Consider the following 26,973-nt stretch of genomic DNA (forward strand, 5'->3'; position numbering starts at 1 on the left):
CTGGATACTGGAATGCTTAGAATTGTACAAGATCAACAGGACCCTAAGAGCCTTCATCAGGAACTCAATGGGGATGTGGCGTACAACACTAGAGGCCAACTCCAAGCCCATAGCACAAGTCACCATCAAGTGCGGGATCTACCAAGGAGATGCTCTGTCCCCACTGCTGTTCTGCATAGGCCTGAACCCCCTCAGTGAGATCATTAACAAGACTGGCTAAGGATACCGACTACGGAACGGAGCAGTTGTCAGCCACCTCCTGTACATGGATGACATCAAGCTGTATGCCAAGAGTGAACGAGACATCGATTCACTGATCCACACTACCAGGCTATACAGCAATGACATTGGAATGTCGTTCGGACTGGAGAAGTGTAGTCGGATGGTAACAAAGAGAGGGAAGGTAGTCAGAACTGAGGGGATTGAACTACCAGAAGGCAACATTGCAGACATAGAGGACAGTTACAAGTACCTGGGGATCCCGCAGGCAAATGGGAACCATGAAGAGGCCGCTAGAAAGGCTGCAACCACCAAGTACCTGCAGAGGGTCAGGCAAGTCCTGAGGAGTCAGCTGAATGGTAAGAACAAGATCCGGGCCATCAACACCTACGCCCTGCCCATGATCAGGTACCCTGCTGGGGTAATAGGCTGGCCAAAGGAGGAGATAGAAGCCACTGACATAAAGACAAGAAAGCTCCTTACCATGCATGGAGGGTTTCACCCCAAGTCCAGCACCCTGAGGCTGTACGCTAAGCGGAAGGAAGGGGGCTGGGGACTGGTGAGTGTCAGCACCACAGTCCAGGATGAGACAACGAACATCCAAGAATACATTGGGAAGATGGCCTCAACTGACCGAGTGCTCAGTGAACACCTCAGGCAGCAGAAACCCAAGAAAGAGGAGGGAGACGAGGAACCATCATGGAAGGACAGGCCCTTGCACGATATGATAGAGGAGGTGGCTGATATCCAGAAATCCTACCAGTGGCTTGACAAAGCTGGACTGAAAGACAGCACAGAGGCACTAATCATGGCAGCACAAGAACAAGCTCTGAGTACAAGATCCATAGAGGCTGGGGTCTATCACACCAGGCAAGACCCCAGGTGCAGGCTGTGTAAAGATGCCCCAGAGACAATCCAGCACATAACAGCAGGGTGCAAGATGCTAGCAGGCAAGGCATACATGGAACGCCATAACCAAGTGGCCGGCATAGTGTACAGGAACATCTGTGCCGAGTATAACCTGGAAGTCCGCCCCCAAGGGTGATGGAGAATGACCGAGCTAAGATCCTTACCATGCATGGAGGGTTTCACCCCAAGTCCAGCACCCTGAGGCTGTACGCTAAGCGGAAGGAAGGGGGCTGGGGACTGGTGAGTGTCAGCACCACAGTCCAGGATGAGACAACGAACATCCAAGAATACATTGGGAAGATGGCCTCAACTGACCGAGTGCTCAGTGAATACCTCAGGCAGCAGAAACCCAAGAAAGAGGAGGGAGACGAGGAACCATCATGGAAGGACAGGCCCTTGCTGGGGTCTATCACACCAGGCAAGACCCCAGGTGCAGGCTGTGTAAAGATGCCCCAGAGACAATCCAGCACATAACAGCAGGGTGCAAGATGCTAGCAGGCAAGGCATACATGGAACGCCATAACCAAGTGGCCGGCATAGTGTACAGGAACATCTGTGCCGAGTATAACCTGGAAGGCCGCCCCCAAGGGTGGTGGAGAATGACCGAGCTAAGCTCCTTACCATGCATGGAGGGTTTCACCCCAAGTCCAGCACCCTGAGGCTGTATGCTAAGCGGAAGGAAGGGGGCTGGATACTGGTGAGTGTCAGCACCACAGTCCAGGATGAGACAACGAACATCCAAGAATACATTGGGAAGATGGCCTCAACTGACCGAGTGCTCAGTGAATACCTCAGGCAGCAGAAACCCAAGAAAGAGGAGGGAGACGAGGAACCATCATGGAAGGACAGGCCCTTGCACGATATGTACCACCGGCAGATAGAGGAGGTGGCTGATATCCAGAAATCCTACCAGTGGCTTGACAAAGCTGGACTGAAAGACAGCACAGAGGCACTAATCATGGCAGCACAAGAACAAGCTCTGAGTACAAGATCCATAGAGGCTGGGGTCTATCACACCAGGCAAGACCCCAGGTGCAGGCTGTGTAAAGATGCCCCAGAGACAATCCAGCACATAACAGCAGGGTGCAAGATGCTAGCAGGCAAGGCATACATGGAACGCCATAACCAAGTGGCCGACATAGTGTACAGGAACATCTGTGCCGAGTATAACCTGGAAGTCCGCCCCCAAGGGTGGTGGAGAATGACCGAGCTAAGATCCTGTGGGACTTCCAGATACAGACGGACAAAATGGTGGTGGCTAACCAACCGGACATAGTGGTGGTAGACAAACAGAAGAAGACGGCCGTAGTGATCGATGTAGCGGTTCCGAATGACAGCAATATCAGGAAGAAGGAACACGAGAAGCTGGAGAAATACCAAGGGCTCAGAGAAGAGCTCGAGAGGATGTGGAGGGTGAAGGTAACAGTGGTCCCCGTGGTAATCGGAGCACTAGGTGCGGTGACTCCCAAACTAGGCGATTGGCTCCAGCAGATCCTGGGAACAACATCGGAGATCTCTGTCCAGAAGAGCGCAGTCCTGGGAACAGCTAAGATACTGCGCAGGACCCTCAAGCTCCCAGGCCTCTGGTAGAGGACCCGAGCTTGAAGGATAAACCGCCCGCAGGGGCATGCTGGGTGTTATACATACACACACATATATATATATATATATATACACATACATATATATATACATATACTGTATATACATATGCTGTGATGCAGCTATTCCCCAACTCTCTGTGATTGGTACTTGTAGCCATTGATCAGTGGTCTTTGATTAATGGGCTTTGATCAGTAGTTGTTGATCAATGGTCATGAGAATTTGCATATTAATGATCAAGGAACTGACCTCACAGCCCATTGTTCATTCAGTGGTGTTGGTTTCAGTCATTGTGCAAATGTACTGTTTATAGGTTTGGGGAAACCTGCAGTCAGCTGAGACTGAAGAAGTCTCCCACTGAAAACGCCACGTTCAGATGAACAGAATCAACCTTCTGAGATTTACTTACCTGGATGATTGAGCATGCATCAATACACGGTTAAGAATATTTTGATTACGAACAGCTGTTAAAAAAAACTAGTCACTGTCAGATGTAACACTGTATCTATCAAAATGATCATGCACAAGTGTGCATCAGGAAGCACACTCTTAATGAAGGCTGCCCATTCCCCGTGCTGGGAATGATGAGGAGAGGGCAGGGTGTTAAAAAACAAATTTTTAAGCATTTTATGCCATGTGGATTATTAATAATTAAATGAAAATGAGGAAGATAATGCACCCTCACTTTTGATACTGTAGATAAACCTAACCCTTACAGAATTAATTGTAGAATTCAGTATACTGAAAAGTGAGCGCTAAAATGGGAGCAGAAAATTGTCAGTTTAGGTCACAGGTTCAGCAAGTGTCTACATGTGTTTAGAGCTCCACCGAGCATCCTGGAGCTCTATCAGAATGACCATCAGATTTTTGGTCACCTCCCCGACAAAGGCCCTTCGACCCCATTCACTCAGACTGACTGGGTGGCCAGATCTAGAAAGGTGGTTTCCAAACTTTTTGCTCATTTGCTGAGCAGATCCCTTTTTCTTTTCATTCTTGCCACCACGATGCATTCTTCTTCCGCATGGGGAAAAACAGAAGAAAGAAAAAAAGAAAAAGAAATAAAGATCTGTGTCCAATACTGGATGATCTCATACTGCTGCCACCAATTGTCAGGGACCAAGCAGTAAAGCATAAAGGACACAGGTGTTTTAATTCAAAAAGGGTGTTTTATTGACCCAAAAATATGAAAATATATTTCACAAAGCCAAAACTTAAACAGGCAGCCCAATAAAAGCGGTCAACTCAATAGACTAAACTCAAGAGAATTATTACCAAAACCTCAAACAAACATAAGATAAACTGACCTGCTGAAATGACACACGGGGGAACTTAAATACTGGTTTAGCTAAACCAAATGACACACACGGGGAAAACAAGATGGCTGCCATATAACCAACTAATACAAAACTATTAAATAAACATGAAACACCCCCCAGGCGATGAAGCATGTGGTGCTATCCAATTAGGCTGTCTGTGGTACTTCAGGTCTCCCAGCCCTTTGCAACAACTTTCGCCAGACAGGAGAAGAAGCCAACCCCCAGGTAACTCAAACAAAGAAAGATGTATTAATATAACATAAAACAGAACTTTGACCTTGCAAGGTTAATATGTGTGCACGCCATATAAACAGTGGACGGTGTGATGGAAAAATACACACATTTAATAAAGAAACAATATTGAACAATAAGTATAATATTTTAAAGTAGTGACTGTAAATTAAACTAAAGTGAATCAACTGGTGGTGAGGTGTGGAGCTTACCATGTGTTGCATGCCATCACAGTGGGAGAGAAACATGTATGTAAAAAGTTGACTCATCCGGATAATCTCTGAGTTTCCTTCCACACTGCTGTGGAAGATGTGTAGGAGGGCTCCATGCAAATTGGCTAAGATTGCATTATTGCCATCTTATGTGTGAGACCTTGATGGAGTTCATAGCTTCTAGAGGGGAATCCCTTGCCTTTGACAGGGGTTATTATTTTTTACTAAAGGCCTTTACCTTTGTGAGCAAGACAGTGCTAAACCACATACTGCATTTATCAAAACTAAAGAACTTGGACTGCTGAGCAGCATTTCAGTTTCGGTTGTATTCACATTTTACACATAGTCTTTCTATTAGTAGTTACCAAATACAGTATTTAAATATAGTTTTTTTCAGAGTTCAGTTTGAATAAGATGTACAACTTATGATAAAAAGTCCTTTGACCTGACATTATAACTAATGTGCTTAAATTGAATTAAACAAAATACAGCCTTATAAATAAACACCAAGCAATGTTGTTGTCTTCTTTTAGCTAAGCAGATCCATCCCGCTTTTTTCACACAAGACATTAACTTCTGCTGAACCTGTGCTAAATAGCTGTTTAGCTAACCAGATGTGTTTTACCCCTCACCTGCTTCCACCACCCACTGATGTTCAAGGAGATTTGAATATCAGTGGGTGACCAGTCTTTGTACAAAGGTAACTATGTACAGTCTGTTTATTGAGAGAAAATATTTTATCCCACAGACACTGCTCTACATTGATATATGTTATAAAAGACACATCACATAGATAAGACTTACTAAATCAACAAAAAATAAACCCTAACCCTCAGCAACAAAGAAAATAAAATTCAGAGAATTGATTAAAAGGAGAAATACAAGGCTTCCAGTATGTGGGTTCAAGATTAATTTGCCATATTTATTGCTGCTATCCATAGTGCTCTATAATAGGAGTTATTCATTAGAAATGGAGTCTGGGTTAGAGTTGGGTAGACAGTATGCTAATTAGCTAGAGATGGTATAATTTGAATTTCACATCAAAGCAGAAAAACACATTTCAACATTTTTTTTCTTTGCCATTCCATCACTTATTTATATTTGGATAGGAAATGGAATTAGGTACACCAGGTTCTTAAAATATGTGGACTGTAAATGGAAATGGAGTATATAAGTCAAAACTGAATTTTAATGAGCCTGAAAATCAATAACTGATATGATCACTTTCATTCTTCAACAGAGTCTAAACTCTGTTAGGCAAGCTTGCTTATTTTTTAAGCAGCAGAAATAGATTTCAAGTCTTCTTGAAGGACATTTCAAAGCAAGTTTTGGATGCTGATAAGAGATTTCCACACTGCTTCAATAATGTTTAGGACTGGCTTCATGGGAGGCCAATCTATCACCGATAGTGCGTCACTGTGTTTTTCCACGTATGCTTTTACTACATCAGGAGCGTATTTGGGACGATTGTCTATTGTTGCCAGTCAGACACTTTCAGGGTGATATTGCATGGTGGATCAAACCTCACTTCACTTTTCTATGGCCATAACTCTGTCAGTTTTGGCAAGATCCCCAACACCACATGTTGCCACTGATTTTTCAGTGAGTTTGACATCTTTGGGTTACATTTGGTGGCTTTTTTATGTTTGATTGATTCATTGGTCAGTGTTCAGAGTTCATATCCTGCTTCCGTGAGTCTGCTTTTGGGTCCAATCTCCAACCTACCACACAGACGTTAGTGACACTTAGAAAGCCTGGAGAACTACTGGTTAAGACAGCTATAAAAATGAAAAGTTTGGCTCCTTAGAAGCAAAATATAAAGAAAGAAGTGGACGCTTGAAACTTTTGCACTGCCCTGTATGCGTGCGCTGTTAGCCTGTTTTCTCCAAAACATTAGATAATGTGAATGAAAAATTTGCAGGATTTTCCAGCCTCATTTCTCAACTATCAATAGAAGAGCCTGAAAAGGACAGTTTTGATGAGGTATTTAAAATCTTTGACTAATCTGCATGTTGGTCAAGGTATTGCAACATGAGTAATGAGTTCAATCTAACTAGTGACAGAGAAGCTAATAATTTACCTGACAAACTGACTTAAAGTAAAGTAAATGCTTGTGTCATCCTCCATCTGCACACCCTACACTGGACTCCTACTGCATGATGAATTAGTTCACTGGTTTGTTTGCAATATGTGTAAATGCATGCAGGATTTTCATGACAGACAGAAAAAAAAGAGTAACAAAGTAAGTTTTTTTTTTTTTTTTTTTAAAAGAAAGCCAATTGTGGTTCTCCAGCCTGGGTCTGCTGTGTATTATCCTTGGTATGAAGTGACTATAACCTTTGTGATTTAAGGATAAGGGGCTTCTTTTGGGTCTGCTAAACTCAGCTGTACCTCATTCTGACAAATACAAATATGCAGAGCTTTTGTTCCCTGACATTGCAGAGAAATAATGGCATTTGCATTGATTTTGAAATATTTTCCATCTTAGATTCTTTTTCTGTCAAACATTTTAATTCTTGCTTTGATGTTGATCTCGTCTGTAATGAACACAAGACATATTGGTGGTGTTTGAGTTTCTGAGCTTCTGGCTGTGGGAGTTCCAGGGCCAGAGGTGACAATTAAGCTGAAGTACATGATTTTTTTTTTGTCATCCTTTTGATCCTCTGATCACCGGGGTCTGAGGCAGTGGCCTCTTCTGCTCTTTTGCTTTGGATTATCTGCACTACTTGGTTTTTCTTATTAGATACTTTACAAGCATGTCTTATAAGCATATTTTCTGTAATAAAAATCATTCATCTGTAAATATATGGATCTGCGTTAATGTAATGGTTCAGCTGTATATCAAGAGTCCTTGACACTGCACTGAAAGCAGGAAGCAAACGTTCCTGTTGAACTAATGAGTCACATGATGTAACATGTAATCTCCTTGTGGCAAGTGGAAAGAAATCCCATGATCATCTTACCGTTTTCAGTTAATCAAGATTGGGTTTTTATGTCTGTGAGAGAGCTAGTACGATAGTCCCACTGCATGGCCATCTATCTTTTCAGCAGTATGCAGCCTCATATTCCCATAAACACACAGCTATGTGGCAGATAGTGCATGAGGACTTGTCATTTATATTATGTTGTTCCACCTCTTACTATAACACCTAGTGCCAACATACTAGCTTATGTTGTAATACAGGAGGCACAGCCTGAAGCCTAGATTACAGAATACTTTATTGGCAGTACGTTATTACACAAAGTTATACTAAGTATATGCAACTCTTCATTAGTTCTCTCTCATGTTAAGGCTCCTGTCTTGTGGTTATATGCAACTTAGCACAAAAACTAAGGTAATTTGTGTTTGGTCGATTATTTCCCCTTAAATTGCTTCACATTTGTAAGGAAAATGTCTTTGTGGGTTGAGCAGCAGACTTGAGTATGTCGATTGTGACCATGACAAACTTATCAAATCTTTTCTGCTAATGCCAAACAGCCTATTATGCTGTTGACTCTTGTTTGGTGTTGTTTATTGGATGATTGAATAGGAAGAAACAAGAAATGTTGGCAGTTAGTCTAACTGTAACATGTGGAAGAACCAGCACCTCTTTTTGCAGATAACAAGCTTGGTCAAATATTCCAGTGGGATACCATAATATTCTTCAACCAGTATTTTCTCAAGTCTGCCAATGTGGTTGTGTTGGTCACTCTGGCATGAACAGCAAACCTAAGCTGATCCCACAATTATTCAATGGGAGTAAGGTTAGGACTGCATGCAGGTCATTCCTTCCTGTCCACTCCCAAATTCTGGAGTTAGTCTCTGATAAACCTGCAATGTGGGGGTGAGAGTAATCATCTTGGAAGATAGTTTGGTCCCAGACTGCAGTGACATGGGATTGCTACTGGTTGAAGAATTTCATCTTGGTATCTCTCTGTATTGAGATTTACTCCAGTGATTATTGGATTATTTAAAAGAAATAAAAAGTCTTTCAATGAATATAAGATTTATTGCCAAGGTAAATTGTTATAACAAAGAAATAATTGACCAAAGACAAATTTCCATACTTTTTGTGCAAAGTATTATAAAACTCCTCTGGCCACCCGCTCTCTACATGTCTGATCAGATTTTCTATTCCCAGTCTGTTCCTATTCCCAGAGCCATTACAGCACTTCATCCCAGCTGAAAACAAAGATGACCTTCAACCATGCCAGATGCTCGTACTTGAACTGTGCTTTTAGTAGACACATACATATGTATTAATCGGTCTGTGTACAGTACTACCCATACACAATCCCACCCAATTAAAGAATTATTTAAAGCACGCATTAATGAAGCACATTATTCTGTGGACACTTTAACATTACACTGGTTCAATTAGAAAGTAAACTGTGTTTCCCCAGAAAGTAAATCAGAGTCAGCAGATCTTTCCTGTTTCTATAAGAAGAAATTCTTTGTCAGACTCTAAGAAGTAGTTCCTATCCTTTCACTGTGACTAAACAACATCAGCGTTACTCATGTTGTACTTCTGTCAAGGCTGTCCAGCTCATTTAGCAGAAAGGAAAAGTGGGATTGTATAAACTGAGGAATGAATCATGGGTAATAATTTATTACCTGGTTTCAGTACCAGTCTTTAAATAAAGCTAACAGAACATGCATCTCCTACCTACTATGTCTAGTGGAAGAAACATTAACAAAGTAGAGTGTATGTTGTTTTGCTGTCTTATAAAAGAGCCTAATGATGCTAAATGAAAGATGTCATGTGAAGGAGATGTCAAATATATTTTGAGGCTCTGGATGTTGGGTTGTGAGTCATGTAAGACTGTTGCACTAGGAGGAAATTAGAAATCTCAGTGCAGTTGTATATTAAGACTTTCATTGCCTGGAATATTCTGAAATGTGCTCTTGAAAGCAATTTGTTAAATTACCCTCGTAAATTGAAAAAGAGCTACAATACTAAAGCTACTCTGCAGAGTAATTTCCAGTGTGGGTCATAAAGTTATGCACTGCAGGTCTGTTTACGGCTTTGTTTTTCTAACTACATTTCTGTTAACTCATTAACTTACATGCCTGGCACTTGTTTTTTTTTTTTTGTTTTTTTTGTTTTTTTGCCTGTCCCGTTTGGCTCTTTTGCCATCAGAATTATTGTCTAAAGGCAAAGAAAGATGCCCAACGGATTTACTTTACCAAATTGACCATCCCAGCCTTGCCATAATGGTCCATTTGGTTCACCTTTTATTGTTTATTTTATTTTCACTTGCTGAATACGGGACAGACTTGACTGGAGGAAAGAAGGGGAGAAAGAAAGAGGGAAAGAGAAACAGCTGAGAAGAGGGACGGGGGAGAAGGGCAAAAGACAAAAACCAACAGAACGGGCAGAGAAGAAAAAAATGCATTATGTTGTTGCACACTCGGTGCTTGCTTGGAAGTTTAGGGGTTTTTTTCACTGTAAAAAGTTTTCTTCCCACGCACAACAGACGCTAATGTTTTTGTCACTTTTTATGGAATCAAACTCAAAATAAGGTCAGTACTTCCACGCTTTAAACGCTGCACGCTCATACTCTCTCCCACAATCGATATGTGATCCATTGTTGATCTGCACACAGCTGTTGTCACCAACGGTGCACTCGCTTACATCACTGTCATGAGACGTTCTCGCAAAAAAATCACGGTTTTAGTAACGCAGTAACGCAGCGTTCCTACGGGAAAGTAACGGTAATCTAATTACCGATTTTGCAATAGTAATCTCTTACTTTACTCGTTACTTGAAAAAAGTAATCAGATTACAGTAACGCGTTACTTGTAACGCGTTACTGCCCATCTCTGATCACAATGATATATGGGAATATGACAGAGGGGCCGATGGCGCGATATGGCAGCCTCGCTTCTGTCAGTCTGCCCCAGGGCAGCTGTGGCTACAACCGTAGCTTGCCTCCACCAGTGTGTGAATGTGAGAGTGAATGAATAGTGGCATTGTGAAGCGCTTTGGGTGCCTTGAAAAGTGCTATATAAATCCAATCCATTATTATTATTATTATTAAATACTAAAAATTTAACATTATTGTGCAGCACATAAGATCAACAGATCTTATGTGAGGTAGGAGGTAGGAGCCAAAAAGGGTGTAGTTTGTGTGTGTGATCACCCGTGTGTACACCTGTGAGCATGGACGCGCTTGTTTTTTTAAAAGGTTCCTTCATGTAATGATCTGCTAGAGGGTGTGGGGGGGCCACAGCCCCGTCCTCCAGGGCATGAAGCAGGTATGGAGGAGATCAAAACTCCAGACATCCAGAGGCCCCCAGAACACAAGAGACCAAGGAAGACCAACAGAGGGGCAGCCGCGCCACTGTCCCAGAAAGAGCTGAGGAGAGTCCCAGATGAGGGCTCACTCAGCAGCCGCAGAGCAGAAGCCAGGGGGAGTTGCAGTGACGCGCCCGTGAGCTCCGCCGGCAGCCAGCCGTGCCTGAGTGACCGAGCCCCAGGCCGAGAGGCCGGGGGCACCCCACCTCCGAAGTGGCCCGAGCGAGCCCCAGGCTCCAGGCCCCGATAAGCGGCCGCCAAGGAGTGAGCCGGTGTGTACCTGGACGCCTATCCCCAGACACAAAGAACCACCAACGCACCGATGTCTGAGGGAGTCCGCCACTGGCAGGGGAAGTGGTGGTGGGGGGAGATAGGCCTCCAAACCTTGGAGGGCCTGAGATGTCCCCAGAGAGGTGGCGTCTGATACCCAACCTGACATATAGACACAGACATACAGGCACACACAGACACAAACATCCATTCCCACCCTCATGCTCTCATATGCACTTACTCCACACTCAACCAACGTGGAGACAGACATAAAGAGACGCTGTACACACGATCACACTCCCCAAGCGTACTCTACGAACCGGGTCTAGGTACCCTTGCCCCTGGAGGGGGGAACTGCACCCAGACCCAGGTGGTGTTACCCTTTTCCCTGCGGTGGGGAGAGGCAGACCGCCCCGACTCCGCAGTAGCAGGGAGGCCCCACACTCCAGACCGCAGTCGGACGGCCAACTCCTCCTCCTAGCCCCCCCGCTCCAGCAGGCCGCAGAGAATGGGGGTGAGAGAAGACTCCAAACCTCCCTCCACCCGCTCATTGTAGTGTTGATGCATGTGTGTTCTAAGGTGCATTTAAAACCCAGGAGGGCATGGAGCTACCTGCCAGAGAGCAGCAGGTAAGCGCATAGTCCCTCCTGCTAGCCCTCAATGTCTACGTGTATTTAAAATTGAGAGGTGGGCAACGACGCCAGGGGTGAGGTTGTACACCCTGATGGTAATTTGGACTCCGTGTATCGTGCCCACCCCCAAGACCCTATATGTATGTGTAATGAGAGTGTGAGTAATGTGAATGTCTAAGTTGTGGGATAAAATTGAGGCAGAGGCAGCCAGAAGGGGACAGAAGGGGGGGGGGGGGGGTAGCCTCGTCTGCACCCTGGTGATATACCCCTACTCCAAGGCCCTGCATGTGTGGGTGGTTGTGGTGAAGCAGGAAGAGAGAGGCAGCTGGAGATGGGGAGGGAAGGAAGGGAGGGGCAAGTGACCCCTCCCTGGGGCCAGCTCCCCCGCTGACCCCAGTAGGCACCCCCATACTCCGCGACCCGCCAGGGAAAGGGGGCCCAGGCCCATCCAGACCGAGGCCCAGTGCAGCAGCGCCCCCCGGCCACACAGAGCCCGGGACAGTCCACCCAACCCCACCACAGAGAAAACTGCACCCACCCCACCATCCACTCATCTTCCAGACTACATAAGACAATAGACACCCAGGCTGAGATGTTCCTCCACCTCTCCTGTATCTCCCCCTCCTGCAGAGAGAGTTCCTGAAGAGTGGAAAGCTCCTGCAAGATGTGGCAATCTCCCCCACCAGTTGAAGAGCCCCCCGGGTGGCTCGACGCACCGGCGGCACCCTGCGCCAGGGCTGGGCCCCCATGCACCCACCCGCCCACAACCCCGGCAACACACCAACCAGGACCCAAGCCCCCGAGGCCCGGCCAGGGCCCCAGCCCAGAGTGCCCCCAGAACCTCACGCCCATCCCGGACCCACCCAGGAGCAGCCAATGCCTGGCACTTGTTGAGGTTAGTTGACCCAGCAGACGACATGGTTCGATGGTGTGGGACTGGTTGAAGAGCCTTTAGCTTTGAAGGTGTTTGAATTTGTCTTGTCCCCTCCTGTAAAGGCTCCAGGACGGTGGTGTGCGCTGGTGTGTTTGTAGTGGGTGGTCATCTAACCATTACATCTCCTGGCTTTGGTGCGGGCGTTATTGAAGGTCTAACATTCACATTGTACTTTATCTGTCTTTGCTCCTTTTTTGCACTTTCCTGCTATGTTTGCTGACTCTTCCTCTCCCCCCTTTTTGATCACCCAAGCTGTATTTTCTAGGTTTTCCCTCTCACTGCTTGACACTCTCATCTTGGCTGCCTCTCGGTGTTTCACACACACACACAGAGACACACACACTCTCTTGCTCGGTCTGTCAGACATACTCTGTTGTGTTGCAGGGTGGTGTGTGTGTGTGGCTTGAAGGGTGTGATAGTGGGTTACAGCATTGTGGTTACTATGGGGAGCCATCGGGATCAGAAGGAATATAATGTTTTTACACAATATTAATGGGTATACCAAGTTCAAAAACCTCCAGTTTCAGTGATCCTTGTTTAGCATAGTTTTGTGTTTTATCATTGACAAATGTAATTAACTGTAATCTTTTTTTAAAAAGCAAAGCAAAAAAGAGAATGACTGACTCAAAAATATTAAGACAACATTATTCAGTAGATTTTTGATTTCAGTATGGAGCATACAAATGGTGTTTTGTGAACCACAGTACCCACTTCAGACATTAAGAAACTGCAGTCATGCATGACAAAGCAAAGGTGTGACTTGCATGTTCCACTGGGAATTATTCTTTTACGTTTTGCCTAGGACACTATTTATCTCAAGCTCAGTAATCAGTGTTTGGTCAGGTGTGGAGTAGATTAGTATTTTCTTTTACATCACTTGTCTGGGGGTTCTGCGCAGTATGTTGGCTCTTCCGAGGACACTCTTCTGGACAGGGGGTGTCTGATGTTCCTGGAATTTTCAAAGAAAACAACCACGACTATGTCTGGTTGGCTAAGCCAGAAACTACTTGTCTGTCTTGAACTTGAACTCCTTCAGGACCTTGGTCCTATTGTTCTCAACCACAGTTGGTGATGTCTCCCATCAGGAAGATTATAGGTCACATGCAGCATGGATGTTCCTGTGCTGCATATGTACACTATCTCAGCCATTTGGTTGTGCCTCTGAGTGTACAGTGGTCCAGCTTGCATCTTACATCCTGCTACTATGTGGTGGATTGCTTCTGGGGCAACTTCGGTCCTGTCCACTGTTGTAGATTCCTACAATGGATGGATCTGTTGCTTAGAACCTGTTGTCAGAATTTGATTTGATTTGATTTAATTTAACTTAATCATTATTTTTTTAATACAATTTAAATTGATATAAATATCCCAACCCAAACACTATTGAAATGCATAATGTTTTAGATAGTTAGTTCCTTTATATTAGATTAATACTAACAAAACATACCTTGTTTCCTGATAGTTCCTAAAACTTCCTCTTTGATTTAGTATAATCTTGAAATTGTAAACATTGTTTTGCTTTGAATAAATCCAGTAAAATTATTTTTTTGACCCTTATCACGAGGGGAGTGTACATATCTCAATATCTCTGTACTTTCAACTGCTCCCTTATTTCCCCAAAGGGTTGCAAGACATATTTTGATTTGGCGCAGATCACTGGATGCCCTCCCTGGAATAACCTTTCCCACTGCATGTATGCGGGCTTTGGACTAGCACTGAGTGTACACTGGCCTGTGACTATTGAGGCTGGGTTTATGTCTGCTCAATCAAACCGCGTGCCTTTTACGTCTAAGGCAAATGTGTTAAACACTACACCACAGAGCCACTGCAGTATACATATTTATGTAATAACTTATAAAGATACAGTCACACACAGGATAAGAAGTTCATTAAAAACAGAAACACTACCTAAAATGATTGTTGAAATGCACATTTGTGCTGGGGAGAGGGTTAATTGGCACTTAGCATTATGGGTTCTTGCAGGTCCTGACTCCCCCTTCCTCAATAAAAGGCATCTAATAGGCTTCTGCTGTACGTGGTCATTCCAGTCTAAAACCAAATGCCATGTAAAACTCATTGTAGGCCATGTAAGGAGAAGAGTAATAAGATATTATTTAATGGTGCTCTTTGCCCATGAACTCTGAAATCCTCCTTATTTTTCAACAGACAATCTATTTAGATGTATAACAGAAAGCGCTCCAACTCAGCAGTGTCCTGTTACAGTTGAACTTTGGGGACTTACAGTAACTCTTACAAAGCTGCAAGGGTACTTTTTTGCTTTCATCCTATAATCCAAGGCCTCATCCACTTGAGAGTACATTGCTATACTTGTCAACAACTTCCAGTACCTAATTTTTAAGTCAGTATTGACATCTGCTGGTGAAGATTGTGCATTACAGCTCATATTAGTTCACACTTCAAGAGATTCGTTGTGCAGCTCACGGCACCATTCCTCAAAAAAATTACCAAGTGCAACTAATGCCAAATTCAGGAAATCAAAAAAGTTGAAATTTGGACTGATTGTGTGGGAAAGTATTTGTCAGATTTGCTGTTATCGCCACCAACAACAGATCAAATGTGAGTAGCGTTCATTTACTGTTGATGTAGTGTCTTTGGGAAATAAAGAAAAATTATAATCGCATTATGTTTTTTGTTTGTCATTGTAGATACTCACAGGTTTAATTCATTCAGGTGAAGAAAAGGGGATTTCCAGTCAGTGTTCATGGTGTTCTTGAGCGCGTGTTCATGAGTGTGTATGTGTGTGTGTGTGTGTTGTGCTTGTTGCTCTTTCAGCTTTATCAGTGCTGGCTTCCTCTTTGAAACTGTGTTGTCTCAGTTTTCTGCAGCATAGTCTCTGATGTGGTTTGTGAGTCATAGTGTGGTAAATATACAAATTTGCACACACACATTCAGAGTCACAAACACATATAGTCACATCTACACACACAGTTTTCATGGTCACTACTTAGTATTCCCTTTGCATTCATGTTTTACTTTGATGGAGCAATAAGCTATGAGCCCGCTGACATAAGTTGTTGGATTTTCTCAGGTGAACAATGCGTGCAGCTACGGCGCCTCAGCAACAGAGCAAAAAAAGAAGAAAGAAAAGAAAAGGAAAAAAAGTTCACATCTTCACTTTAAATCTTCACAGCTACACCAGACAGTAAAGGCAAAGGCCTCAAACTTTATTAAAAATATCACATTGTGCTGTGTGGGGATATTCTGGGGGTCACCATGGCAACAGACATCCAAGTGCCACATCCACGAATGTGCACACCTGCCTGCCAGTGTTCCAACTTGTGCCTCGGAGCCTCGCTGTTAGACATCATCTAGGTGCTGTTTGCTACATGTGACAGGACAGAGGCGACAGTAGCAGTGCCTTTGTTCTCAGAAAGAGAAGCACGCAGCTCTGTCAAGGTGTTAATTAGCCATTGTGAGACGAGACAGTCGTTAGGATTGAGCTTGCTTCAGCTGTGAGATGCACAACCTTTTGTGTGAAACAGCTTTGTCTTGCCAGACTTTGCGATGAATGCAATACAGTGAGTGACAGCTTCTTTGAAAGCAGCAATGCATTATATATACAACCACAGCACTCAATACCCTCTGTCCTTGCCAGCAGGAGATCTGACAGATGCAGTATATTTACCTGTTATGTCATTAAAACTTCCTGACAGCCGCCAGCTTAATATAATATCACATTCCTTAGTTGTGCTTTGACTCTCCACAGCTCGGGGCATGTATTTAAGCTCTAGTTTACTCAGTTAAGTTTAAAATGTGTAGTGGTGTAGTTTTGCAAGGGCATGCCATGTTTTTTTCAGTGTCTAAATGAGATGTTGTGACTCATGTGGAGAAAACCAGTAACTTGGACTGGGTGACTGACAGTATCGGATTGACTCATCATTCTGATCCTTGCCACCGATATACAACAGTGAACTTAGTATTTTCTTGAGGACATTACTCATTGCAAGATAAAAAAGGAATGCTGCACAGTAAAGTGGTTTGGATGACCTGTGAGTATAAAGGCCAATTGTATTTAGTGTTTTTCATCTGTGGAAATGTCAGACCATATTTGTGTGATATTATGCATGTTGTAAGTCAAAACACACACATATATGGACAAAAACAATCAACGGTATAGTCTGCCAGTTTTGTGATGCCTAGATTAGAAAGCAGATTACATTTGTGAATTCTGAATAATAGCAGAAAAATATTCTTAAAATATTCACACTTATTTATTGCAAACAAGTGAATTAGAATTTTTTTGGGCCATAGAAAGTTGGTGTCAGTGGTGTGTCGAATGACTGATTTGAAAATAAAAACAAGCTAGTGGAGATTTCTTATCACAGAACACTTGTCTGCATACATGTGCATGTATGTGAGTGTGTGAATGTATGCATGAGTATGTGAGTCACGCACCACTATCCAGCCCCCTGGGCTTCGAGTTCTGACGCCCATCTTTCAGCTCTTCTACTGCACACTGAACCCAGTGAACCTTCTGCTGTTTACACTCTCCCCCTCCTCCTGCTCACTCTGTCTCTATTTATCTCTCTCACACACTCTCATGCTCATCTATTCTCCCTCCGTCTCTCCTACTTTCTCTCTCCATCTCCCTCCAGCTCCCTACAGTACATCTCTCATTCTCACGCACTCTCGCTCTCTTGTGTTCTTAGGCTTTTCTCTCGCGAACCGTCCTCCATCTCTCTTTATAACTGTACCTCTACACTGTGTATCTACCTCTGCAGATCAAGACTTATTCAGACTCAGACAGTCTCTGCCTTTATAAGGTTCAGACAGACACTCAGGGTTAGGCTGTGTTAGGGTTGTCCCTTTTAATGTGTAGATTTGTGGCCATAGAAAGAAACAGACAGAGAGGTGAGCGGAGTGAGAGATGTAAATGCATAGAGAATGATTTTTCTGATTTTCAGACATTTAAGCGCCAGACTGAAGATTGAATGACAATAGAGCTCCTCATTCTCAACCTCCACCTTCTCTTCATCGCCGTCTGCCTGCACATCCACATTATCTCAGTGCCACCATAACTATCATCATCATCACTCCCAAAAACAAACATGCACTCACTCCATCAGGTTGCAGAAAGTCGAACAGCTGCTGTGTTGTCAGCCCTCTGCTGCCCACACCAAGCCCCTTCTGTCCAATGCAACTTTCACCATTAGCAGACTGGTAAAATGTGGCTCTGTTTTTGTGCGCGTCTGCGCAGGCCAATTTTTTTTTCATGAATGAGGATATGTGTGTGGGAATGTGCTTGGGATAGTAGGTGGGAAGGTTCAGCGGGGAGGGCATGCCATTCATGCCAGCTCCTCTTGTAACTTTACCCCTCACATCACAGTAATGTCATCTTCGGCTCCTCAGCTCTGAACTGCTTCATTTGAAATTCTCTGGCGCATTGTGGAAGTGAAACACGCTATTAATAATCCTGGTTGGGTGAGCGAGTGTGTGTTGGACACAGCTTGAAAGTCCATTGAGCTGTGTAGAGGAGGTAAGCAGAATGTGCATCACATGGTGTGCACCTCAGAGGAGCACATCTCGCTGTGCCAGAGAACAGTTTGTGCGTGAGGGTTTGCATGTGTATTTGAAAGTGTCTAAATGTGTGCAAGGTACTGTATGTCGTGTGTTTGTATGCGTGAAAAGTGCTTTGAAAACGTGAGATTGCTATACTGAGAATTATGCATTCACCATAAGTCACAAGGTTAATCTCCATGCAACAGCTCAATAATTCACACCTCATATGCTTTAATCATGTTCTGAAAAATCATGATTTTCCATTTACTATATATCTCTCGCTTGATGAGAAATGATGTTTGTATTGAATAATGATATTTAGCAGGCTAACTTCACGTGTTTATTTATTTTGCTTGCGGCAGAGCAGCTTTCTTGGCAGAATCTCATCAGTATTTGGTACAGGTTGGGAATCCCGAGCCTGGTCACGGAAGGCACACGTACACTGTAAATGGCTAATCGGGTATCAAACCAGCAGAGAGGAAAAAAAAGAGTCTCCAGTCCTTGTCTCATTCATTTTTCACAGCCAGCAAATGAAGTTGGTACGGTGGGAGCAATCAATTATAGATGAGAGAAGGTAGGATGGAAAGAGAGAGAGAAAGATGAAGGGGAAGAAAGAGGCCTACCTCGCATGCGGCAGAGCTTTAGCACATCAATGAATATCACAGTGGTATTCTGCAACCTGCATGCACAGAGCTGCTCAGGTAATGGAGTTTGGAGGCCTAGGACTGCACAGAGAACACTGGACAGAAAATCCTTCAATGTGCATGAACCTCAAACACTAAACCAGTAGCATTTGATTCAATAACAACTCCAAACACGAACTTTTACAGCGTCTTGGTTCACTCGTGTGTGCACTTGTGTTTTTCTATGGCTCATTGCACTGACACAGTCATAGCGAAACTGCATTGTGCCTTTTCACAAATGTCGAGCAACAGTAATAGCGTTCCCTCGGTAGGTTACAGCTCGCTATGAAACCAGGATATAAAATTGGTTAAGATGCAGCATTTTAGAGTTCACACACGCTCTCCGGTCTTTTCTGTGTTTGAGTCACACTGCATTTTGTCTATCCTTGTTACTCCTAGTTACTACAGTGTATGTTACACATAGCAGACCACAAACAGATTTTCTGAGATAAATTTAGTTGTGATTCTAGGAATTTAGAATTTTAAAAACATTAACACAAAAACTACATTTGTATTATAACGAACTGGGGTTGATTGTAGCTGCTGGCAGAAATTATTTGTGAATACATTTTCAGAACTCTTTGATGTGTTGCTTTCATCGATACCATAGTCTCTGACATTCAGTATTTTTTGTCATGTAGAAACTAAAAGTAAAGCAATAGCTTTGATCAAATTCAGGTACCGGGGCTTTCCTGGACAATCAAGCCGCACATTACCTCTGTGCATTTTTTTTCTGTGCCATTTAGTCTTTGATAGTTTCACAACTCCAACCTGTGGCACTTTTATTCAGTTTAAATCCACGGGACTGTCCCACACATAGAAATGCATACGCAGATACACATTTGAAATCACATTCAATGTGATTTCAGTGCAATTAAGAGGAGAAGTACTGTCTTCTCTTCGTAGCTGTCCGTAGTTTTATATACAGATGTTTTCAGCGAGCTTTCAGTGCTATGTTTGAAAAGTAAGCGCAAAGCATCACTCCGTGGCCTCACTAGTCGTTAAATGTCAGATATTAGCTTCTGGAAACAGCTCTGTTTGTGCCGTCTGTATTTGGTGTCTGTGTCTTAGTGTGTGTGTTAGTGTGTGTGTTTCTCTTTGTGTGTGTGTGTGTGTGTGTGTGGGCAGAGAGGCTGTTTGATGTGAGTCAGATCCAAACCCAGGCTGGTTTCTCTCACATGTGTGTGGGACGCATCCAGATGGCTCCATAGGACTGCGCAAATGTCACTCTGATAATGAGACAACAGGGCCTGCTGAAATACAGGTAGCAGGGCTGTGGTTTGCCCTTTTATACACACACACATACACTCAAAGAAATTAAGTGAAAAATTAGAGACCATTGCAATGGGATTACAACAGCCACGGCAACAGTAAATTTTCAAGCAACAAATCTTGAAGAGACAGTGTTGAAAAAAAGATCTGTCCACAGGCACAAAGACATGAATGTTTGTCTGCTACAGTAGATGACAGAGACATACTCTATAGACCCACAAGATGAAAACTATATCAGCTTTGCAATCACAGCTGCTACATATCACACGTTTCCTAAATTTACTTCATACAGGCAGATACTTTAAAACACTGGAGCTGCCAATACCAAGAAGGTTCTGAGTTTAAAGCTGCTGGTAGGATGGAGCTTAAATGTTTCCATGTGCCCATAAGGGTTTGTGCTGGTTTCCTCCAAAGTTCAGTAACACTCATATTAGGTTTTCTGGTGATTATATATTTACCTAAGGTGTTGATGGGACCATCAATTATTGTCTGATTTTCTGCAACCTGATTGTATCCTCGGTTTAGCCCAGTGTCTGGTGGTGTCCACTGGTTAAGTAATAATATAGTGACATAATTTCTAGGTTCAAGGCTCTACAGAGTTTGCTGGCACCTGCTTTTTACTGAATGTTTTTACAAGGCTCTATACATTCCTGTGAAAAACTAAGTTCACCCCATAATTTGGTAGTTTGTAGAACCGCCTTTAGCAGCAGTAACTTGAAGTAAACATTTTCTGCATCAGTTTATCAATCTCTAAAATCACAGAAGAGGAATTTTCAGGTTTGGGGTTGTTTGTTTATGAACAACACTCTTAACAGCCATCTCAGTATGTCAGTCAGGTGGAGGCCTGGACTTTGACTGGACAAGTCCAACACCTTGATTTTTTTTTTCCCAGCCATTCTCTTTTAGAATTGATTTTATGTTTTTAGGGTCATGATCAATGTTCCCTCTAATTTTTCATGTGTCTGAGCGAACACACAAACTCCCTGAGCGACCACTGTGAGCAACAGCAGACGTGTGCACTGTGGTCACGCCAGCATCGAATCCATCTAAGTTACATGGTTTATTAAAATAATCAAATTACAGCATTTACATTTATGTTAGACTACTTTTAATTAACTGCTTTAGCCCACTTACAATGAAAATGTAAAAAAAATCTTGTTCATGACCTGTGTAGCATGTTAACACTATTGGAAGTAAAAATTACTTGAACTCCAAATTTGAAAACAAAACTTTCTTCTTCTTCTCTTCTCTTTTTTTTTATTTTTATTTTTTTATATAAAGCTCTGACTTGTATTATGAGTATGAGTCTGTGGTCTTGGAGCGAGTCCTGTAACTCTCTGTCTGCAAAATACAGTATATAATGACCAATGGGCAATTAATTATATAGTTACTTCTTCAAAAAAGTAACAGAGTTATGCAAACAACAAAGTTTTTTGCAGCTGTTTACCTAAAAGTGCAGCCAAGGCGTTTTTTTTAAAATAAACATTTCAAACTATCTACAGAACAATCAGCTGTTCTGCATCAAATCTGATGCCACACAAATTATTTGTGCCACTTCAAAAAATAATTTCTGTCCACTATGAGATAAAGGAGAACAACAGCCTGATACCTGCAGGCCTGACAACAGGAGATGTATCACTCCTGTAACACCTGTAACATTCAGTAATTGATAAATTGCCTGTATTTGTATAGCGCTTTACTTAGTCCCTAAGGACCCCAAAGCGCTTTACACGTTCAGTCATCCACCCATTAACACACACATTCACACACTGGTGATGGCAAGTTACAATGTAGCCACAGCCGCCCTGGGGCGCACTGACAGTAGTCGCCTGTTCTGACACACACAACAAAAATATTGACTACACTGCACACTAACTACACAAGATTTGCGCTAAACATTGCAAATCTCTCACATCTCAAAACACCGCCCTCACTCCTAAAACTTCCCCGTCCCTAAACAACTAAATGCCATGCTGCCATATCATTTTTTGATTGGTCGACATGGTACATTTTTCGACCAATAGGAAAGGGTGGGGGTTTTTTGGTTTTGTTTTTGCTCACATGCAGAGAGTGCTTTCAAGCGTTTTCCTTGTAAAACGCCGTTTTTACCGTTTCTTCCCGCAGTAAATACAAAAAACGATAGTATTCAGGAAGAAAACCAAACATTGCATATTTTTTTTATCATAACTCTGGTTTTACGTTGCCTATCAACACAATTTAAAAACTTGTATAAAGTCCACACTTTTTCCGTCAATTCTTCCGTCTGTCCTGCTAACATCTCCAATAGTTGTACACGTTGTCATTAACGTGGCTTAACTCCACATCAGCCACGCCGCTTTGCTAGCTAAAACACTGGTATTGGCACATAAGGACACTGTCATAGCCTGTCAATGACGTTGATTAGCTGCATATATATGAATGTGAATGGTATTATTGGCTGGACTATGGGAGAAGGTGGCATCGTTGTGCGCAATGCAGATTTTTTGTGCGCAGAGACCGTGCCAGCATGTGCGCAGCTTAGAGGGAACATTGGTCATGACCCATTTTCAGCCATGTAGCTGTTAGATAGATGGCCTCACATTTGACTCTTTAATACTTTGACATAGAGGGGAGCTCATGGTTGACTCGATGACTACAAGGTGTACGTGTCCTATAGCTGCAAAACAAACTCAAATCATCACCCTGCTACACACTGTGCTTAGCAATTGTTATGATAAGTTTATGCTGATATGCTGTGTTTGGCTTTCACCAAATGTGACCAGAATCATCACCTTGGTTTTGTGTATACAAAGGACGTTGTTATACTGTTGGATTGTTAGACCACTGAATAGGTTATAGATTTTCTGTTTTGTTCAGCTGCAACTTTGCAAAGCAGTCCTTCAAAACAAGTCATACTTGTTCAGTCTTTTTTTGCATGTGTTGTAGAGTTTGAGATGTGGCTCTTGGGTAGCACCTGGCTGCTACTTTTGTTAATTTGTATGGAAGCACCAGTTAGTTTTTCAGAGGACTTCATAGAGTTAGTTAGTTTGTTTCATCTTAAAGATTACAGTAGGCTTAGAGCAGCAAATAATAACTGCTAATCTTGTTGTGGTTGGCTAACACATTAGCTGCAGTTTTGTTTTCTGTCTTCTTTCTGTCATATTATGCCACTTGCCTCTGCCCATCTGTAACTTGTTCGTGCTTTACCTCACTGATAAATCCTCAACATGTACTGTTGTTCAGAACATTTTAACCTGTATGTTGAAACTTCTCAAATGCATCTGTAATTTGAATAACTCTTTGGATAGCAACTAAGCTAGCAAGCAGAGTTTTAAGGCAAATGTTAGGCAGGTAGCAAACTTCAGTTTTGTTTGAACCCCATGCACATTTTTAGATAATTTGTTAGAACTAACTCTTTTTTTTTTTTTTTGCCTGTCCCGTTTGGCTCTTTTACCATCAGAATTATTGTCTAAAGGCAAAGAAAGATGCCCAACGGATTTACTTTACCAAATTGACCATCCCAGCCTTGCCATAATGGTCCATTTGATTCACCTTTTATTGTTTATTTTATTTTCACTTGCTGAATACGGGACAGACTTGACTGGGGGAAAGAAGGGGAGAAAGAAAGAGAAACAGCTGAGAAGAGGGACGGGGGAGAAGGGCAAAAAACAAAAACCAACAGAATGGGCAGAAAAAGAAAAAAAAAAAGAAAAAAGAAAAAGAAAATGCATATATCGATCACCTGGATCACCTGTTGAGAAAGAAAAAAGAAAACAAGCAGAAGAGAACAAGAGTAATAGAATAAACAACATCACAATGATATATGGGAATATGACAGTAAATACTAAATATTAAACATTATTGTGCAGCACATAAGATCAACAGAACACAGTGTGCTTTGAGGTAGGAGCCAAAAAGGGTGTAGTTTGTGTGTGTGATCACCCGTGTGTACACCTGTGAGCATGGACGCGCTTGTTTTTTTAAAAGGTTCCTTCATGTAATGATCTGCTAGAGGGTGTGGGGGGGCCACAGCCCCGTCCTCCAGGGCATGAAGCAGGTATGGAGGAGATCAAAACTCCAGACATCCAGAGGCCCCCAGAACACAAGAGACCAAGGAAGACCAACAGAGGGGCAGCCGCGCCACTGTCCCAGAAAGAGCTGAGGAGAGTCCCAGATGAGGGCTCACTCAGCAGCCGCGGAGCAGAAGCCAGGGGGAGTTGCAGCGCCCGTGAGCTCCGCCGGCAGCCAGCCGTGCCTGAGTGACCGAGCCCCAGGCCGAGAGGCCGGGGGCACCCCACCTCCGAAGTGGCCCGAGCGAGCCCCAGGCTCCAGGCCCCGATAAGCGGCCGCCAAGGAGTGAGCCGGTGTGTACCTGGACGCCCATCCCCAGACACAAAGAACCACCAACGCACCGACACCTGAGGGAGTCCGCCACTGGCAGGGGAAGTGGTGGTGGGGGGAGATAGGCCTCCAAACCTTGGAGGGCCTGAGATGTCCCCAGAGAGGTGGCGTCTGACACCCAACCTGACATATAGACACAGACATACAGGCACACACAGAAACAAACATCCATTCCCACCCTCATGCTCTCATATGCACTTACTCCACACTCAACCAACGTGGAGACAGACATAAAGAGACGCTGTACACACGATCACACTCCCCAAGCGTACTCTACGAACCGGGTCTAGGTACCCTTGCCCCTGGAGGGGGGAACTGCACCCAGACCCAGGTGGTGTTACCCTTTTCCCTGCGGTGGGGAGAGGCAGACTGCCCCGACTCCGCAGTAGCAGGGAGGCCCCACACTCCAGACCGCAGTCGGACGGCCATGTTAGAACTAACTCAACAAGAGCACAGAATATCACTTTTAGATGTCTACTGTAACTAATTAGTTCATTGATACTATTACGCCTTTCAGCCCTGAAAATCCTCTTTTCATGGATATCTAGATACTGTGCTTTGTCTATAATGACTATATTGATCAATGTATGACAAAGTATTACAATGACATTTAGAAAAAATATTACTGATCATTTTGAGAAAAAAGTCAAAACATTATTTTGAAATATTAAATGGTATATATAAAATGTTATACATTTTGAAAAAAAATCCAAATATGTAATATTATATAATATTATATATAATGTTCAAGTCAGACAACTGCCGTGGCTGCTATACCCTCTACAACATGAGTTATTTATGAGTTGTGAATTTGTGAAGACACTTTTTTGAGTAACAGAAATTATTTCTCTTGTAGCACAAAAACAGTGCAGTTATCAGTATAAGAATGCTGAAATGATGGTGCAGAAAGCTACAAAGAAAAACCACACAAAGCTTGAGGAGTTTGTTCAATATGAATTAGCTGGCATAGGACATCTTTGGATAAAGTTAGTATGTATATGTTCACAACAGTTTAGTACACAAATTAGTTATTTTATAGCAATATTCCAAATAATAGTTCTAGTTTTGTCTCATTGGATCTCTGTTGTATTTTAGAAAAACATCTGTTGGCAGATGTTTACCATCATACTACTGTTTTAACCCTGTTCACTGGGTGGGTACTAAAAGTGGTATTTGGGCCCTGGAATGACTAACTATCCGGTTGTTCAGTGATGACGTGACGAATCCTACTTCCGGGTCTAAAGTAGTCTGCGTTTAATATGGCTTTTGTGTTGTTAACATGTTTAATGTTATGTATTTTCTTCTGTTTGATCTCAAAAAGCTCCTAAAACAGTCAGTGATCCCTGTTGACCTCCCTCTGCTTTTATTACCGCTAATCATTTATTTAAGCTCAGTTTTTAAAACCTTAGGATGTAACTACAGCCCAGCCCATGCAGCAGTATATGAATGACTAACATCGTATTGTGGATGGATTATCTCAGTTGTTCTCCTGGCTGAAGTTTGGTCCTTTTACAGCATCCTGCCATGCGATTACATTCGTTCCTGACCACCGAGAACACTCACGTTAACTTTTATCGAGTGGAAAAAAGTTAGCTTGTTTATATTATGCTAACATAGCTGTGTCGCTAGCGGTCACGTAGCACATCATTATATACCAGCTAGCCCAACTTCAGTAACCCTACAAACGTCACTGCTGTTTAGTTTTCTGTCTTCATTTATGCTGGAAGTGATAGCAGAGCTGTACGTTTTAATTTGTTTCCAAAACCCCGCAGTCAGGACATGCTATATTGTATTTAGATAGAAGCTAGCGAGCTAACTCCCTGCTAACTTCTAACTCTGTTAAATGTCATAAATTCCGTTTTCATGGATGCCTGGATGTTAAACTCAATTGTTACACCCGGTAGAGCAGAACGCTGATCATTTTATTAAAGATGAAAGACTTTAGACAGTTTTTCAACTCTCAGTAATGCCATAGTGATCGTTTGATATATGGACCTGCAGCGGAGTTAAGACCCAGACACGGCTAGTGGCGTCAGACTGAACAATCGGATGTCAAACCTTGAAAGTGGATAGGCTTTCACCCCCTCCCTTTGCTGGACAAACAGACAAGAAATCTTAACGCATGAATGTAACAAACACACTGAGAAAAAATAAATATTTAAAGTAAAATAATGTACTGATCACATTTGCAGGCATACCCACTAAGTGACTCATGAGTTATAGTCTAGAGGTTCATGTGCTTTGTTCTCTGATCACTTGATCTGTAGAGAAACAATGTATCTTTATTATCAAGGCTGGTTATTGACTTCATCAGGGAGATGAATGCAGTAATATTCTTTCACTGACTTGTGCTAAATGACGGCTTCACCTCCGTCCCTCTCCAGCTGTCGGAGGTCACCGTGGGTCACCACACAGTTGCCATGGGAACGGGAAACAAGAAGGAAATTTCTCCTGAGCACCAAACAGTGACACCTTACTTCGTCTCCGACAGACTCGGTTGAGTTGCACATCAAGT

General features: G+C 42.9%; 1 protein-coding gene across 3 annotated transcripts in view; it reads left to right on the plus strand.

The window, feature by feature from the left end:
- The first annotated feature begins 12,436 nt into the window (after window positions 1-12,436).
- Window positions 12,437-26,973, plus strand: part of LOC309697259 (uncharacterized protein) — a 36,814-nt gene continuing 22,277 nt past the window's right edge. Inside the window, exons 1-2 of one of the 3 annotated variants that reach the window (XM_082519028.1) lie at window positions 12,437-12,564; window positions 12,666-12,755. The gene's annotated coding sequence lies outside the window, so the exon portion shown is untranslated. Of the gene's footprint in view, window positions 12,565-12,588; window positions 12,756-26,973 lie in introns of those variants that run through there. The other 2 variants (XM_082519027.1, XM_082519029.1) reach the window with 2 other exon arrangements.

The sequence above is a fragment of the Aulonocara stuartgranti genome (assembly GCF_965226115.1).
Source record: "Aulonocara stuartgranti genome assembly, chromosome: 20".
NCBI classification, from domain to species: domain Eukaryota; kingdom Metazoa; phylum Chordata; class Actinopteri; order Cichliformes; family Cichlidae; genus Aulonocara; species Aulonocara stuartgranti.